Here is a 16,689-nt window from a genome sequence, read left to right as displayed (position 1 = left end):
TGAAGATGCCAGCCACAGATGCAGGCGAAACGTCAGGAGAGAATGCTGCTAGAACACGGCCATACATCTGGAAACCACACAGCACCCCAGAATTTACTTTTTTTATTAGAATCAGGCTCTGCCTTAACTTGCAAGGAAGGGATTGGTGCTGGCTCTGCCACCTGCATTTCCTCATGAGGAGTCAGATCTGAATGCATGGTTTCTTCAGGCGCTACATCAGAGCCCATGTCAGCGCCCAGTGCCTTAGTCAGTACCCAGTGCCCAGTGCCTTAGAGCCCATGTCACTGCCCAGGGGCTGGCTCATAATGCTCTATTTCTCCAGGATATTGTGTTTCCATTCTCTTTGATCTAAGTTGTCTGAATTGTTACCACGAGGTAACGTGTTTAATAAGAGTTAGCTAATAAGCTTGAGCCGACAAGGAACAATTAAAGAAATAATTTTTATTCCAAACCAACAGAGGGTCTGTTTAGAATCAGAGGAGTCGCACTGATTATACAAATGTCACAGTCCTTATAGGATAAAAACAGCTGATGCATCATAAATGTTACAAAGCCAAATCCTGTCAATTCATGACGTTTCAATATTCTCATCATTGTTAATCATGGCGATACATTGTTAAATAGCATTCTTAAGAACATGGCTTCTCACATGGCTTGACTCACACTTTGCTTTAATTCTGCTGAACCGTTCTTTTTCTTACACACACTTTTTTTGCTAGTTGCTAAGTGAAAGTATCTCTTCTTTGGAATGTGGGAAAAAACAATAAGGGCTGTTTAGAAAGCAAAGTGCCTTTGCTATATTTTTAAACAAGAATTTTTAATACTAAAATGTTTTCAAAAAGACTTGCTTAAGTTACATATAAGTATACTTTAGTTGAAATGTTTAAATGCTTTATTTCTATTTTCTAATTTCTAGGTCTGTGCTTTTAGATATGCTTTAGTTGAAGATATTATTTTCATGAGATTTGACTTGCATACAAGCATAAGTTAGCTGAGTATTTCAGCTAGTGCAACAAGTATCTTTTTCTGGAATGCAGGAACACTGAATGCTTTCTCTTAACAAAGACACTTTTTATGATTCTGTGCAATGACTTTAAGCTGTATTTTTACCAGAATGGTTTTCTGAGAGCTTGATTAAGGCTACATGATTTTGCCTCAGAAAACCTTAAACAATTTTATTGCTTATTATAAATCCTTAGAGCTGTGCTAACAAAATTGTCAAGGAGAACAAAGTGCAAAAGGCCTACATGATCTCCTGCTTCGCAGCTTATGGTTGTCAGCACAGAGATGTAAAAGGCATTGACTGGCTTAATATAAAATAATTTCCCTGTTCTGTGCCTACAAAATCTTCTACCTCTAACTTCTGTCCATGTCTCTCTAGGAATTCCTTTGCCTTTTGAACCATGTTCAGTATTACTTTTTGTTGTTTGAAGTTGAATTAATAAGCTTTTCTATCAGGATCTGATCTTCCTCTGCTTCAAGTTCTGTATTAAAAATGCATAATCCTTTCTCTTGTGCAATATCCTTGTATTTCTTTCAAAAATTATGTCAACTCCATCTATTTTCAGCTTTGTATCAAAATGCTGTTGCAATACATAGTCCCTCCATCTTCTTCTCATAAACCAAACCAATCACTTGGATTTTTTTTTCTTTTCCATGTATCTGGTGTTTATAAATCCTATCTGTTTTCATATCCTTTTCTGCCACTCTTCGAAAATCTGCAAGAGGCAGTATAATGCTATGGTTAATATGTTCCTCAGGGATATCAAGGACAACTCTGTGTCTAAGAAAGAACTTTTTTCCCTTTAATTCCAATGAAGCAATATTGTTCAAATATTTTTCCACATCCTGTTTCAGAGTGTAATTTTTCTCCTCAGTCTGATCAACCCTGTCAGTAGTCAATGTGATGCCACCCACTCCTTGGTCTAGGAAGGTTTCCAAGTATTGGTTTGATCCGTTAACTCTGTTTTTATCTTAACCATTTCTTGATTGAGAATATTTAGTTTTTGTTGAATCTTACGTTCACTTCTTTCCTGTTTCTCTGTCAGATGGTACAGCCATTTTTTCAGTAGCATCATCTTAGGCTGAGTTTTTTCTTGTAGACATATTTCTCATATGTATTTCTCTAATGTATAGCAAGTTATGCGAGAGAACTTTCAGAGGCAATTTTTTAAAAAAATTACTTTAAAACAAAAAATATGTTCTATAATTTTAATTAAACCACTAGATGTCACTATTTAATATCTGTATTGATAACAGTGTCAGCAAATAATTTTTGGTTTTGCAGTTCAACTTGCAGTCACAGTACAAAGCTGAAAAATTTCCATAACAAAATTCAAAGTCCATGATCGCCCATTGTCATTGTGCCAAGCAAAAAATCCAAAGCCACAGTTACCTTATATCCAGTTGAGCCTTCCTCAGTAGAAATCCATTTCCCATGTGCCAAGTAAAAATTAAAGATCACTAGATTGTCCACAAAAACCCTTAAGCATGCAATACTATCCACAGTTAATTAAGTAAAGAGCCTTTCCTTTGTTTTAAACTATAGGCCAGTGGTGGCGAACCTATGGCATGGGTGCCAGAGGTGGCACTCAGAGTCCTCTCTGTGGGCATGCGCAAACAGAGTCGCCCCCACCTCCCCCCCCCCACACACACATCTAGGCTGGCCTGGGCCACTGGGCTCAATTATTAGCATTAAACCTAAGACCTAGTTTTGGGGAAGCAGTGTAGGTAACACTGTCAGGCGCTGTTAAACCCCACTGATTTTCATGCGAAGAACTAAAGCACTATCTTTTACCTGGGAGTAAGCTCAGTTGCTGGCAATGGGGCTTGCTTCTGAGTAAACCCTCCTAGAGTCGTAAGTCATCCGTTGGAAGAGTTGCACGGTTGCTTCAAAGCAAAGCCACCAACTACCACCAATCTTACTCCCGAGTAATGCGTGCCTTGGAGCCAACCGTTTTTTCTAAACTAAAACCTCAGTATTCAGGTTTAATTGCCGTGTTGGCATTTTGTGATAAATGTGGGTTTTGGGTTGCAGTTTGGGCACTTGGTCTTGAAAAGGTTCGCCATCACTGCTATAGGCCAAGCGTTGTCTCTTCAGTTGCAGGAAAAAACTGCTCTTAATCAGCATGACTGATGGTTTTGTCTTGATAAAAGCATGGTGGAGTGAACATTCTTGAATCCAGTTATTTCTACGTGATTGTGAGCAAAAATCTCCAGCCAGCCAGGAACTTTCAACTCCCTGGCAAGGCACATAAACCGTTGTCTGTGTCTTTATTCACAAGGAGAGCCATCTCTGACCTAAGAATTATCTCTTGCTCTACTCCTGGCTGTCAGGCTATCGAATGTGGAAATAACAGAGACCGTAGGAAAGTCCTAAAGCAGTTTATTTCCAACAACGCATAGAGTAACAATAGAAAGCTGAATCTAAGTTCTCCAGTTTAGATCCAGAGATTATATCCTTCAACCCGCCCCCCATTTGTCCCGCACCAAATGTGCCTTACAAATTCTACAACATTTGCACTACAGAGCTTCAAAGAACCTGGGAACCATTCGCACCTTCTTGCAGGAGAGCTGGCGTCAGGGAGTTTCCAGGAAGGGAAGAGGGAAACAGAAAAGCAGTTACAGGAAAACATTTGCAATTCTTACACAGCAAGACATCTGGGCACTGACAGGCCTGGTCCTGACATTCTGCCCCCCTTAAGACCTCCCCCCCTCCTGGGCGATCGGGGTAGGCCCGGTGAAATGCCTTCACCAAGCAAGGGGCCTGAACCTGTTCAGAGTCGACCCATTCGTTGTCCCCAACCGGGAAATGAGTCCATGCGATCAAGTACTGTAGCTGGCCACGGTGCACCCGAGAGTCCAAAACTTCCTCCACCTCATGGTGCGGCTCTCCCCACACTGTTATTGGGGCCGGGCGGGCAGGCCGAGGGTACCAGTCATCCGGAGGGGGTGCCTTCTTGAGGAGGCTGCAATGAAAAACAGGATGCACAGACTTCAAGTTTTTTGGCAACTGTAATTCAGCTGTCACATCATTTATCACTCTGAGTATCTGGAAAGGGCCTATGTACTTTCCCCCCAGTTTCCTACACCCTTGCAGCCCCCACAAGTTCTTGGTGAATAAGTACATCCAATCCCCCACCGTAAGAGTCACCGGCTGCCGCTTCTTGTTGGCCTGCCGCTTATACCCCTGCTTTGCCTTCTCCAGGGCCTGCTGCATCGGCCCCCGCGCTTGCTGGATGGACTGCACCCATTCCTGAAGCTCTACGGACCCCTGCTGAACCTCCTCCAGGAATGGAAACAGCTTTGCCGATTGCCCTGAGACAACCTCAAAGAGGGTTTTCCCCGTACTGCTATGCACCGCGTTATTATAGGCGAATTCAGCAAAATGCAGCAGGTCAACCCAATTGTCTTGCTGGAAATTAATGTAACACCGCAGGAGTCACGTTCGTGCGTTCACTCTGACCGTCTGTAGCCGCGTGAGACGTCGAGGAAAGAGCAAGTTCCATGCCCAGCAGCTTCAGAAAGTGCCGCCAGAACTGCGAAATGAACTGCCCTCCACGGTCTGATGCTATCTTATCAGGAGCAGCGTGGAGCCGGTAGATGTGAGTTACAAGGGCCGGCTGCATTAGGCAGCAGGTGCAACCTGAGTCAACAAGGGCCTGCGTCTTCACACTAGTCCCAGAAGTCTGATTCGACACAGTTGAGCATTTAAAATTAGTAACAGAAAGGGCTGAAAGAACCATGCATGCTGTGCGAAAATTCTTTTGCTCAAAGGGGGCTTTTTATGTCCCTGCAGCGCTAAAACTGTATGAGGCTAAAATTATTCCACAACTCATATATGGAGTATACTCAAATCAGTACATGACAAATATAAAGATCTTGGAGAGAACTCAAACGAAATTCTTAAGAGCTATCCTGCAAGTACCTCCAGGAGTGGCCAACGCCTTTTTAAGGCTAGAAGCTGGATTAATGAGGATAGAAGACAGAATCTTCTTGCAAACAGCCTATCTATGGTTGAAGGCACATAGTAACCAAAAAGGATTATGGCCACTTATTGTCAGTGACTCTTTTCAACCCAGATGGCTCTGGGAAATCAATGAGAAGGCCACAAGGATGGGTTTATCACTTCTTGACTTAAAATCTCAACCCATATTTACAGCAAAAAGCACTCTCAAGCAAAGGGTACAAGATATTGCCAGACAACAAGATTTGCACAAGTATCCAGATTTTACGCTAGAAGCATCCTGTAGATACATACAGTCACCAGCCCCATATATATCTAACATTGAAATACATACACTTAGAAGGGCGTTTACCCTGGTGAGATGTGCATCACTCCCTTCTGAGATCCTAGAAGGGAGATATAAGAAGATACCCAAAGAAAAGAGGATCTGCTCCTGTAATTTAGAAGAAATGGACACTACAGGCCACATCCTCCTCTGCTGCCCTCACTTCAGAGAAATAAGAGCCAAAATACTAGACCCAATATTAAATAACTTCAGGGGCTATCCAGAAAATGTATGTATAAGGAAGCTCCTGGAAAACAAAAATCCAAACTGGTTTAGACTGGTTGCCAAATTTTGTACATTTGTTATAAAGAAACGCAGACCAGTGAGCAGGCAACTGATATTGTATTAGAGATACAGATATATGAATATATGGCTCACAATCATTATTAATTATTAATATTATTACTATTATTATTTTAATCTAGGATTGAACAAATGGGAGTGCAGACAGGCCGAAAGATAATAAGTAGGCGAACACACGCATATATGAATAATTTTAACTTGAGTGACTCATTTTAACTCTAAGTTATGGATTGGAATCATTTTAACGCTAAGTTATAGATCAGATTTATTTTAACGCTAAGTTATGGATTGGATTTTTTAACGCTAAGTTATGGATTGGATTTTTTAATGCTAAGTTATGGACTGGATGTATTTTAACGCTAAGTTACCGTATGTATGGGACAAGTGAAACAAATTAGGCCTCAGTGTTGATTTTAGGGTATTTCATATATTACAATTACACGGGGAATTACAAGGTTGAGAGTGTGTATAGAATTTGTTGATCCTTGACCGTAATTTGCTGTATAGAATTTGTCGGTCCCTGACTGTAATTTGCTGGCCTTTGACTGTAATAATAAATTAATTATTTCAACTTGATTCGACACAGTCACTGGGAGAAGGAATGGGCCATTGGTTCCACTCACTGTCAATTTCGCACCCTTTGAAGGGACCTGGTGTCGGGCGCGCATCAGGCCAGGTCGCTGTCGTTTCCCGCTGACTCCTCACTGGACTCGGGGCCACCTGCCTCCTCGGAGGCCGAGCTCGCCTCGTGCGATGCCACTTGTAGTCCTGCTCCTTTCTTGAACGGGGATTTCTTTCCTGGACCTGGAATCATCCTGGTCGTCACCGCGATGCTGGCGGGAACCATCAGGGAGTCGGATTTCTTACTCGGACACACCGCCACCTTGTGTCCCTCACCGCCGCAACTCAGGCACAGTCCCAGCCGTCGCCGTCAAGCATAAAGCGACTCCCTTGCCTCCTTGCCACCGCGAGCTGTGGAGGTATCCTCCAACGAGGGACGGGAAGATGCCGGTGGGAGTTTGTCCCATTGTTTCAGTAGCTGCACCCTCTGTAGGTGAATCTCCGCTTCGCCCGCTCCGCCGTCACCATGGCCCATTGTGCCACCTCTGGGTGAAGTCCCTCTCAGAAGAAGTAGATCTTCACCTGCTCCGGCCAGTCCTGGACCACCCCAGCCAGCTGGCGGAACTCTGAGACGTACTCACTCACGGATTGGGACCCTTGCCGGATCTGCTGTAGCCTGACCTGGGCCTTCTCCTCCTCAAACGGATCCTTGAACTGCCGCCGCAGGGCCAACATGAAGTGGGGGAAGGAACGCAGTTCGGGCGCCCGGCTCTTGTAAAGTCCCACGTACCAACTAGCCGCTGCTCCCTCCAGGAGAGCCCCCACCTCATGTACCTGCTCAACCTCATCCTCATAGTCACCGCTGTGCTTCTCCATGTGCACCTCAACCTGTACGAGGAAGTAGGCCAGCTTCTCCATCGTCCCATCAAAACGGGCCTTCACACGCCACAGCCGCTTTGGTGTCTGCGGTTGTTGCGATCTGGATGGGCCCAGTGGCCCCGGCTGCCCGGGCAGCTCGTCGTTGGGGAGCGCGGGCACCAGCCGCTCCTCCTTCGGAGGCTGCAGCAGCTGCAACTGCGGTGGATCCTGACGATCACGCTCTGCCGCCTCTGCGCAGGCCAAGAGGAGTTCCATGTTGCGCCGTAGGAAGTCTATCTCCTGCCACATTTCATCTCGCTCCTGCCGCCAAGCAACCACACCTCGCTCAAGGGCCCATGCCCCTGCTCGGACCTGGGCCCACGACCACTCACTTTGCGCCGCTGGGTCCCACTCTGAATAAATGTCCTGATCTATGGGTTGCGTGAGCCAAGTGGACGCATGCCGCCCAGTCGCCTTGGCCCCCTGGCCTGACTGCCGAGAGGGAACCCACGCGTAGGGCAATCCCACGCTCTCCCCACCACTGGTGCTGTGCGCGGCACCCAAGGAAGGATCATGTCAGTCTCCCCATCTCCTGAGTCCAGGTCGCAGGGCTCCTCGTCCTTGTCCAGGACCAGTCCCTTCCCTCCATCAGGTTCGCCCGTAAGGGACCCGCTTGTCGTTCCATCCTTTCCGGCCATGGATCCGAGTACGGGTCAAACTGTGAGATTCAGCTTAATGTCAGGCTCTCAAAAGTGGAAATAACAGAGACTGTAGGAAAGTCCTAAAGCAGTTTATTTCTAACAACGTGTAGAGTAACAATAGAAAGCTGAATCTAAGCTTTCCAGCTTAGATCCAGAAATTATATCCTTCAAACCCCTCCCCCCATTTGTCCCACACCAAATGTGGTGCCTTACAAATTCTACAACATTTGCACTACAGAGCTTCAAAGAACTTGGGAACCGTTCGCACCTTCTTGCAGGAGAGCTGGCACCAGGGAGTTTCCAGGAAGGGAAGAGGGAAACAGAAAAGCAGCTACAGGAAAACATTTGCAATTCTTACACAGCAAGACATCTGGGCACTGAGAGGCTTGGTCCTGACACTGGCAAGGGAAAGAGTTCGACTGGTGATTTATAACCACCAGTCATACATTCAATTCACCTAGTTCTCCCTGCAGACTCAGAGGCTGCAGCAGCTGAGCTCCATCCACTTGAAGTCCTGTAGGGCCATTTTTAGCAAATTTGAAGAGATGATGGGAAGACTTCTATGGGGAAGAGTGTTGGAAGGGAAAGACATCGCAGAAAGGGTGGGTTCCTTTTAAATGTGAGCTCCCTTGAGGCTCCCTTTAAATTCCCCCAGATCCATTTGAATGCCCAAATTGTGATTCGGATTCAGGTATTCAAATAGATTCGTTTTTGGCTTGCATTTGGGTGGCTTGGATTATGCTCAAATACAAGCCAAATGGACCAAATACAAGCCTAGTGAAAATGAAGAAGCTTACTGGATAAAACAAAGGCACAGAGTCGAAATGCCTATTTTGCCTCAGTCTTCTCTCTGAAAGAGAACAGAGGCCCCTTTAAATATGGTGATATGCAGTACTTAGGTTTTGCATGTGGGAATAAGTACAGTGGTTGTTCAGACATATCTGAATGGTTTTGATGGATATAAGTCCCCTGGGTTGGATGGTGCCCATCTGAGAGTACTTAATGAGCTAGCTGGAGAGTTGGTGGAGCCATTATCCGTTATCTTGAAATACTCTTGGGGACAGATGATGTGTCGGATGACTGGAGAAAGGCAAGTGTCCTAATGTGGAGAAAGAGGAAGAAGAATAAGATAGGGTACTATGAGCTGGTTAATTTAATTTCTGTTTCAGGAAAAATCTTGGAGCATATTTTAAAAGGGCTGATATGCAAACATCTATAGGATAATTTGCTCATTAGAAGTGGCATGGGTTTGTCTCTAATCATTTACTTTTTTGTTTGGGTGACAGGTTTAGAAGAAGAATTTCAATTTATACCTTGCTTTTCTCTGCTGTAAGAGTCTCAAAGCAGCTTACAAACTCATTCCCTTCCTCTCCCCAGAATAGACACTTGGTGAGGTTGGGCTGAGAGAGTTCTGAGAGAACTGTGACTAGCCCAAGGTCACCCAGCAGATTTTATGTGTAGGAGCAGGAAAATAAATCCAGTTCACCAGAAACTGCTGCTCACGTGAAGTGGACAATCAAACCCAGTTTCCCAGATTAGACCCCACACCTCTTAACCACTATACCACGCTGGTGATGCTGTGGATATTGTACATTTGGACTTTAGTAAGGCATCTGATAAGATTCCCCATGATGTTTTTGATTGGCAAATTGAAAGACTATGGATTTGATTTTAGGATGGGTAACTTGATAAGGAATTGGTTGGATAATTGCGCTCAAAGAGTAGTACGTAATGGTTCCTTGTCTGATTGGAGAGTACTGTCTAGTGGGGTGCTGCATGGCTCAGTTTCGGGCCCAGTATTTTTTAATATGTGTATCAATGATCTAGATGAGGGTGTGAAGGAATTACTCATTAAATTTGCAGATGGGTGGGGTAACAAACGCTCCAAAAGATAAAAATAAAATACAGTTAGACTTGGATACATTGAAGAAATGGGCAGATGTGAACATGGTGTGATTTCAAATTCAAAAACTTTTTATTGGCATATAAAAAGGTTTCCAAAAGAATACATAGATATAAAATCTCACTTTCTCACCCATATTTAATAGTTAAATTGGTGTTATTTTACCTTCATTAATCCTCATTGCTTGCTATAGAAACTTAGTAACTAGATCTATTATACCCCTTTCCTGAGCAGTCATCACCTTTCTCTTATCTGATTGCCACTCCCTACTTACAGCAGATTAATAAACTTAAATTATCTGATAAAAAGGGCAGTGGAGAAGGACACATATGACTGATTCTACGTAGCTCTCGCCACAGAGGTAAAATCTAGCTGCATGAGGTATGTTCTGGAATCTCCCATGTAGTATTGCCAAGGGTAGCACATTGAGTCTCACTAACATGAACACCCTGCATTGTTGTGGGTTAGTCAGGGGAGAGAGATAAGTCTCCAGTGATTGTCCACATTGGTCTAGCTCCAGGCTCACACAGAAACTATTCCTGGCTTGACAGCTAAGTTCTTGACATTCATTGTCTATCAATCTGCGTTTAATTAATCACACCCTTGAGATGTGATTTAATAGAGATAAAAGTAGGATTTCACATTTAGTAACAATATTATGCACACGTACAGGATGGACAATGGTCCTCTGAGTAAACAGGTTCTTGGGGTTTTTGTGGACTGTAATTGAGTATGAGTAGACAGTGTGATTCAGCAGCAAAGAAGCCAGATTTGATCTTAAGGTTCATAGTGTCTAGGAGACAAGTCAGTGGGAAGATGTTGGCAGGATATTGGGGGGGGGATGCTTTTTAACAATAAAGTTAGCTCAGTGGAGGCTATCTGTGGTCCGGGGATGTTGTGGGTTCTCCCTCCTTACGTGTGTTTAAGTGGAGATTGGATGATTATTTGTCAGGGATGTTTAGGTCATTTTGCAGATGCAGGGAATTGAACTGGATAGTCTTCAGGTCCCTTCCAACTTTTTAATCCTATGAAATTTCAGCAGTTTCAGCTAACCCTAAAAATAGTCATTCACCTGTCTGCTCAGTTGCGTTCCAGGAGAGAAAATATGCTTCTCTAAGGTCTGGTATCTGTAACAAGCAGTAATGTAATTCTGTTACCAAGAGTAAAGTAATACAAAAGTACATGGAATTTAAATTCAGACACATCAGGTTTTTTATCAGGTGTAGAATAAATCACCTGCCATCTCTTCTGTTTACCTTGTTGTGCTGAAGGGAAGGAAGATCATGTGTCCTTCATAGCAGAACTCTTCTTGCATTAAATAGTACAGAGCTACTGATTTTGAGAATTTAGTATCTTAATCCTTCAGGGCTTATTCTAAAAGATAGCGTACCAAAAAGAAACTGAGGGCACTGAGTGTCGCAGGCACTGAGAACACAGGAAACAAAGATTTTCTTCCATTTGCCCTGCTGTGTTGGCTGCTGTCCTCAAAGTTGGCAGCAGTATGCACCAACCATTATACATCAGTTGGATGAAGCTGGATGAAAACCAATCTTGCTAGCTTATGGTGACATACATCCTTCCTCTGCAGAAATACAGAAGCAGCACACTGCCTGCAATGCAAACACAGGCTGAGACCAGGACTGAGAAAACCAGACTTCCCTGGGTCAGAGACCACAAGTAAATTTTCACTCGATAAACTGAGTGTCATTATAGACTAGAACAGGGGTCTGCAACCTGCGGGTCTCCAGATGTTCATGGACCACAATTCCCAATTGGCCATGCTGGCAGGGGCTGATGGGAATTGTAGTCCATGGACATCTGGAGAGCCGCAGGTTGCAGACCCCTGGACTAGAAAGATAATTTTGCAGTCAGATTTTAATTGTTGTGGATACGTGTACTAATACTTAATAGTGTGCAGATAGCTAGGTTTTCTATTTGCTCTGATTGAAAGTGTATTCTACCAGTGTCATAGTACTGAGTCTTTTTCTGACATCTGTCTCCACTTTTTTCCTATCCTGTAATTACAATGATCAATGGTGACTAATTAACCCATTTTACTTTATTTCCATTTATGACATTTCTTGTACAAGTGAGTTAAATGTGCTCCAGAAACAGGATATGTTTGCAATTATATTCCCAATTTGATATAAATAAAGGTATTATTTCAGGCAAATAGCTGAAATTTACAGTGTCGCCAGATGTCTCTCTCTTTTGTTGTTCAGTGGGATTCCATCATCTAGGCTAGTTAGGTCACTCCTCCAGTTGTTCATGCAGGGCTATGCAGTTTTTTTGCTACTCTCTTTGACTATAGGGGGCTGGCCATTCCAGTTCTGATAGCCCTGCAGTTCAGACAGCTTGCTTCTTTTGAGCTCTGCTGCAAGAGAAAAATTGAAAGAGAAACTACTAGGAAAAAGAAACTTTTCATGGCTGGAAAACTGAAAATAGATAGTTTAAATAAGGTCAGCCTTTCAACAGAACAAATTGTAGGCAGACTGCTGTTCAGAGAATCAACTCTGGAAGAAATACTAGTAGGAAAAAAGGCGGGAAAGGTGATGCCTTCTTCACACCTGACTTCAAAGGACAAGGATCACAAAGGAAAAAGCTATGGGTCCTTTCGCTCCTTTCGCCCTTCATTCAAACAAAAGGATCAGAGAACCAAAGATCTCCAGATCCAAAATCCCCAGAAAAGTCCAAAATGTGGAGAGACATTTTCAATCTGAAGCAACAAAATCACTTGGAAAAATAGCATTGCAGTGGCTCAGTTTTTTTTTTTACTTTGGCATATTTACCTATCCTTATTTATCCATCACACTGATGTTTCCTGCACTTCTACATCTAAGGACAATATTTCCAATACATCTCCTTAGTTCCCAGGGTCTTCATGATGGTGCTGATCACCTTGGTGGCACACCTGTGGTTGAGAGGAATCTATGGTTTTTGCTGTTTGTATATTTCTGCTGTTTGTATATTCAAACTGTTTCTGCTTTTCCTGTAAATCAAGATTCCAAACATTGGTTTGATATTGGTTTGAATTTCTGATTTGCTTAAGAAGTGCAAACCATAGTTTGAAGGTAACAACAAGCCCTAGTTTTCTGTGTGATCACAAATCATTCATTAGCTAGCCAGTTCAGTTTACTTCAATACATGATCAGCTTGAAACGTATTCATTAAAACCTATGAGAGCAATTGTCATGGTCTGGCCCTGTTCAGCCCAATCCTGAAATATCTCCCAGTCGGGATGTGGGATTCTCTCTCTAGGAGTGCTTTCTATTGTTTACGTCTCAGTTTTACTTTCAGACATGGCCTAATCTGCTCATTAGACACCTGGTAGTTGCTACACTTCAAAGTCCTGGGAAGTATTGGTTGTTTTGCTTCAGTGAAGGCTGTGTATTAACCTTCTAATGGGAATCAAGAGGTGTCATTTTCCCCTCTTGGGAACTGGCATTGAAAGGCTGTTGGAGGAGGTGGGGAATAGAGTGGAAGGAATATAATGGGAGCTTCTTTGGCACTTTTAGTTCTGTCAATAGAAGTCTGAATTCTTAATTCTGATGCTGTTTTCAATAAAATAACTCATTTGAACCTGAAGTCTTATTATTGAACGGGCCAGGGGCACGACAGTTTGACAGAACTAACTATGCATCCATCCTGTGGGGGATATATGGTCTGCATTGCAGCCATGGCCAGTGACCCCAGTGCAGATGGGGGGACCACCCTGCAACCTACTGATGTGGGAGACAAGAAGCCCCCAGGACTTGGATGGGGGAACAAACCTTCCAAGCTGGAGGATGGGAATGGAGCTGTACCAAATCCAACCCCTGCATGAATGGACATGGTTGACCTGGACCGTTTTCCATTGCTCAAGACCCTGACATTACCATTGGACCATCAGCAACCTTCATGGTTGTAGCCTCCATTGAGACACTGCTGTCAAGCAGGGGTGAACTGGAATGAGACTGACCTTGCAGAAACCTCCTGGCACTCTTCCGGGAGTCGTTGCTCCTGTGTTGCCTGTCCCTTCACCATTCACAGAGCAGTGGACAGAGAGTTGAAGGCATCCTTTGGTGGAACCACCAAGAAATGGCCATATTTTATGATCCAAATGGCAGCCTTTGTGCACGATTGGGCAGCTTTATTTGCATCCGAGGAGAACTAGGTACACTAAAATTTAAGCAAAGCATTTTCTAAGACTTCTAACAAAAGCAGGAAAACTGTAACACTTAGAAAATAGGCTGTTGTGGTTTGTTGAGTGCAAATCGGGGATCCTCTGGGGATCGGGTGGTATAAAAGCCGAAATAATAAATAAATAAACGAGAAAGCTGAAGCATGGAGAGTTGAGTGGGAGGTGGAAGTGCTTTGAGCTGATAAAACAAATACTTTGTTCTAGCAGCTTCAAGGACAGACCTTGGTTTGACAGAGATAATTAATGAAATTCATAAATACTGCAATGGCTGGAGATAATTTTCCCTAAAATGTTTATAAATTAAAGAATTAGTGACTACTTTAAATTATATAACCAAATTAACAGGGGAGGGGGACAGAGAAACCAGAAACTTGTAATTAAAGGTTGTAGCAACACAGATTGATTATATAGTGTGTAGAATTGAGAAGTTACACAATTACATTGATAAATAGGATGGGCAAAGCAACAAGAGACAATAACAGTTGACAATGACTTCAGAAAGACTCTAAGGTCGTTTCCGCACGGCCCATTAACAACGGCCTGGGGGCGGTAAAAACATCACTTCGGGCCGCCACAAATGCTTCAAGTCACATTGGTATGTGCGCTTACCTGACTGGCGCTTCCTCCCCCCAGGGCGGCGCCAAGGGTTACTCCTAAACAACAACCCTTTAAAGGGTTGTTGTTGGGGAGGAAGCGCTCTTTCCTGGTGGCTGCGCAGAATCGCCGCCGGAAGACGCTGTTCCTCCTCGTCCGCCCCACTCACGGTGTCCCTGCCGTCGCTTCGTTGGATGCCGCAGGCCCCGCCCCTCGCCTAATTAACGGTGTCCTCGCTGCCGCCGTTGGCTGCCAGAGTTCTTTACTGCCCACACTCACGGGTGTCCCGTCGTCACTCGTTGGGCGTCGTAGTTCTGCCCACATCACTCGTCCTCTGACCTCCAGGGGCCGTGGAGGGCAGCGTGGCCGGGGCCGCGACGCCCAGCAGGCGCATGGCGCACGCAGCGAACACCGTGAGTGGGCGGATCGGGAAGAGGGCGGCCTCACTGCCGGCCTCCGCTTCGCCGCCGTTCATGCGACATTGAAGCTAAAATTTCCCCACACCGCCAGAACTCTTGGCGGCGTGGGGGCGCATCCTGGCCGTGCGGAAATGGCCTAAGCTTTAAAAATCTAGATGGCAAGTTAACTAAATTGGATGACTGGTTGAATAAAATGGAAAATGTTATTTCAGGTATGAAAAAAGAAATAATACAAATGAAGAAGATGTAAGAAATATAGCAGAAATGGCATCAGACATAAAGAAAATTACAAATAATAAAGCAGAGGTGATAAACAAACTAGAAATGCTAGAAAAGGACACTGAGAAGATGGCAGATCAACTGGCAATTTTAGAATTGTGTCAGAAAGAACATATATTTTATTTTTGTGGAGTAAAGGGGAAGGCAATAACACCAGAGAAAAGATGGTGGCAATTCTAGCAGAGTACATGGAATTGGATGAAGATATATTGAATTTAGAGGTGGACAGAGCATTCTCCTGGAGGCGTAAGGCATCTCTATGGGTTGTTCCTTTCCCTTGCTTAGGAGGCAGGGCTTTACTGGTTTTTTCTTCCACTTCCTCTTCACTCGCTCACTCCCCCCCTTCAACTGCCAGTAACGTTCCTGCCTCTTGATAGGAGAGCACAACTTCTTCTTTGCTCCCTGTGTGAATGGTGTGTGAGTGACTGGTTGTTTGTGTGTTGCCCACTCCTCGTGTGGTTTTGCTTCCCCCGTGTGTGTGTCGATGTAGAAAGGGGCGTTGCTTCTCGCTGGGCAGCGCGCTGAGGTGATTGTGAGGAGAAAGAGTTGCTGAGGCGATTGTGAGGAGAAAGAGTTGCTGAGGCGATTGTGAGGAGAAAGAGTTGTGGGCGCCATTTTAACGTTAAGGTGCTGCCAGGAGAAAGGGGCGTTTGGCGCGATCCGCGGAATGGCCACCAGAGAGTTTTCTCCCCAAAGGGAGAGGCGACTAGGGCAAACACGGCCAGGGCTTCCACTCCCCAATCAGGGGTTTCCTTGGAAGACCGGGAGAAGGAGGAAGCAACAGCCAGACCCGCACAGGTTCAGAGAGCGTTGCCGCGCAAAAGCAGAAAAAGACAGTCAGGCGCTAAGCACAAGAAGTCCCCCCTCCTTCTCAAGTGCGGAAAGAGCCTCATAAAGAGGAAAGTGCGCTACAAATAGGGGGCATTAGTCAACAAGCGGCTTTAAATCAGGGTCACAGCTCACAGGCAACAGCTCCACGAACCACCGAGGGAGCTCTAGTGCTGAGGGGAGGGAGTGAGCGGGTTTACCAGCCCTCTGCACTCAACCCCTTTCTGCTTTCTGAGGATACTTCTGCTTGGAGCAGCATCTCCCCTTTTCAGTTCGCGCAATTTCTGACCCAGTCCTTTAGGCAGGAATTTTCAAGACCTCCTCAAACTAGGCTCTTTGCTGTCCCAGAGGGAGGACAGGTTAGGCAACAAGCCCAAGGCAGTCTCTGCCAGGCAGATTGCAGGGGCGTTAGGCACATGACTAGGGATGGAGACCACCTAACAAATTCTGCTCCTTTTCAAGAGGAATATTTAAGATGAAAGGAGAGTGCCTGGAGGATGAGGCACAAGTTCTCTCCTGACCTGCAGAGGACGATGGAGTCCAGAGGGAGCCAGAGCAAGGGCCTCAGGATTTTTTTTCAAAGCAGAGGATTTGTCACTTATTACAAAAATCATTTCTGCTTTGGATCTTACTGATCCGGCTGATGCTGAGGACCCTACAGGACAGGCTCAGGGGAAGCCAATTAAGGGATGCCCGAAGGGAAACCAGAGCTATTTCCCAGAGGAGGAAAATCCATTTAAAAAATTTCCGCTGCTGAATCCTTTGAGAAGCG

The 16,689-nt window shown here is 44.7% G+C and overlaps 1 protein-coding gene and 1 long non-coding RNA gene across 8 annotated transcripts in view; both read left to right on the top strand.

Annotated features, from left to right (window-relative positions):
* CTNND2 (catenin delta 2) overlaps window positions 1–16,689 on the top strand; it is a 655,193-nt gene that overhangs the window by 455,445 nt on the left and 183,059 nt on the right. The window lies entirely within an intron of this gene.
* LOC125438800 lies at window positions 13,932–15,774 on the top strand. Its single transcript, XR_007245412.1, has 3 exons — window positions 13,932–14,307; window positions 14,952–15,615; window positions 15,672–15,774. It is a non-coding gene; the product is annotated as an uncharacterized LOC125438800 (long non-coding RNA).

This window comes from Sphaerodactylus townsendi, linkage group LG09, assembly GCF_021028975.2.
Source record: "Sphaerodactylus townsendi isolate TG3544 linkage group LG09, MPM_Stown_v2.3, whole genome shotgun sequence".
Classification (NCBI taxonomy): Eukaryota; Metazoa; Chordata; class Lepidosauria; order Squamata; family Sphaerodactylidae; genus Sphaerodactylus; species Sphaerodactylus townsendi.
Note: the sequence above shows the minus strand (reverse complement) of the source record. Positions and strands in the feature narration are given on the sequence as shown.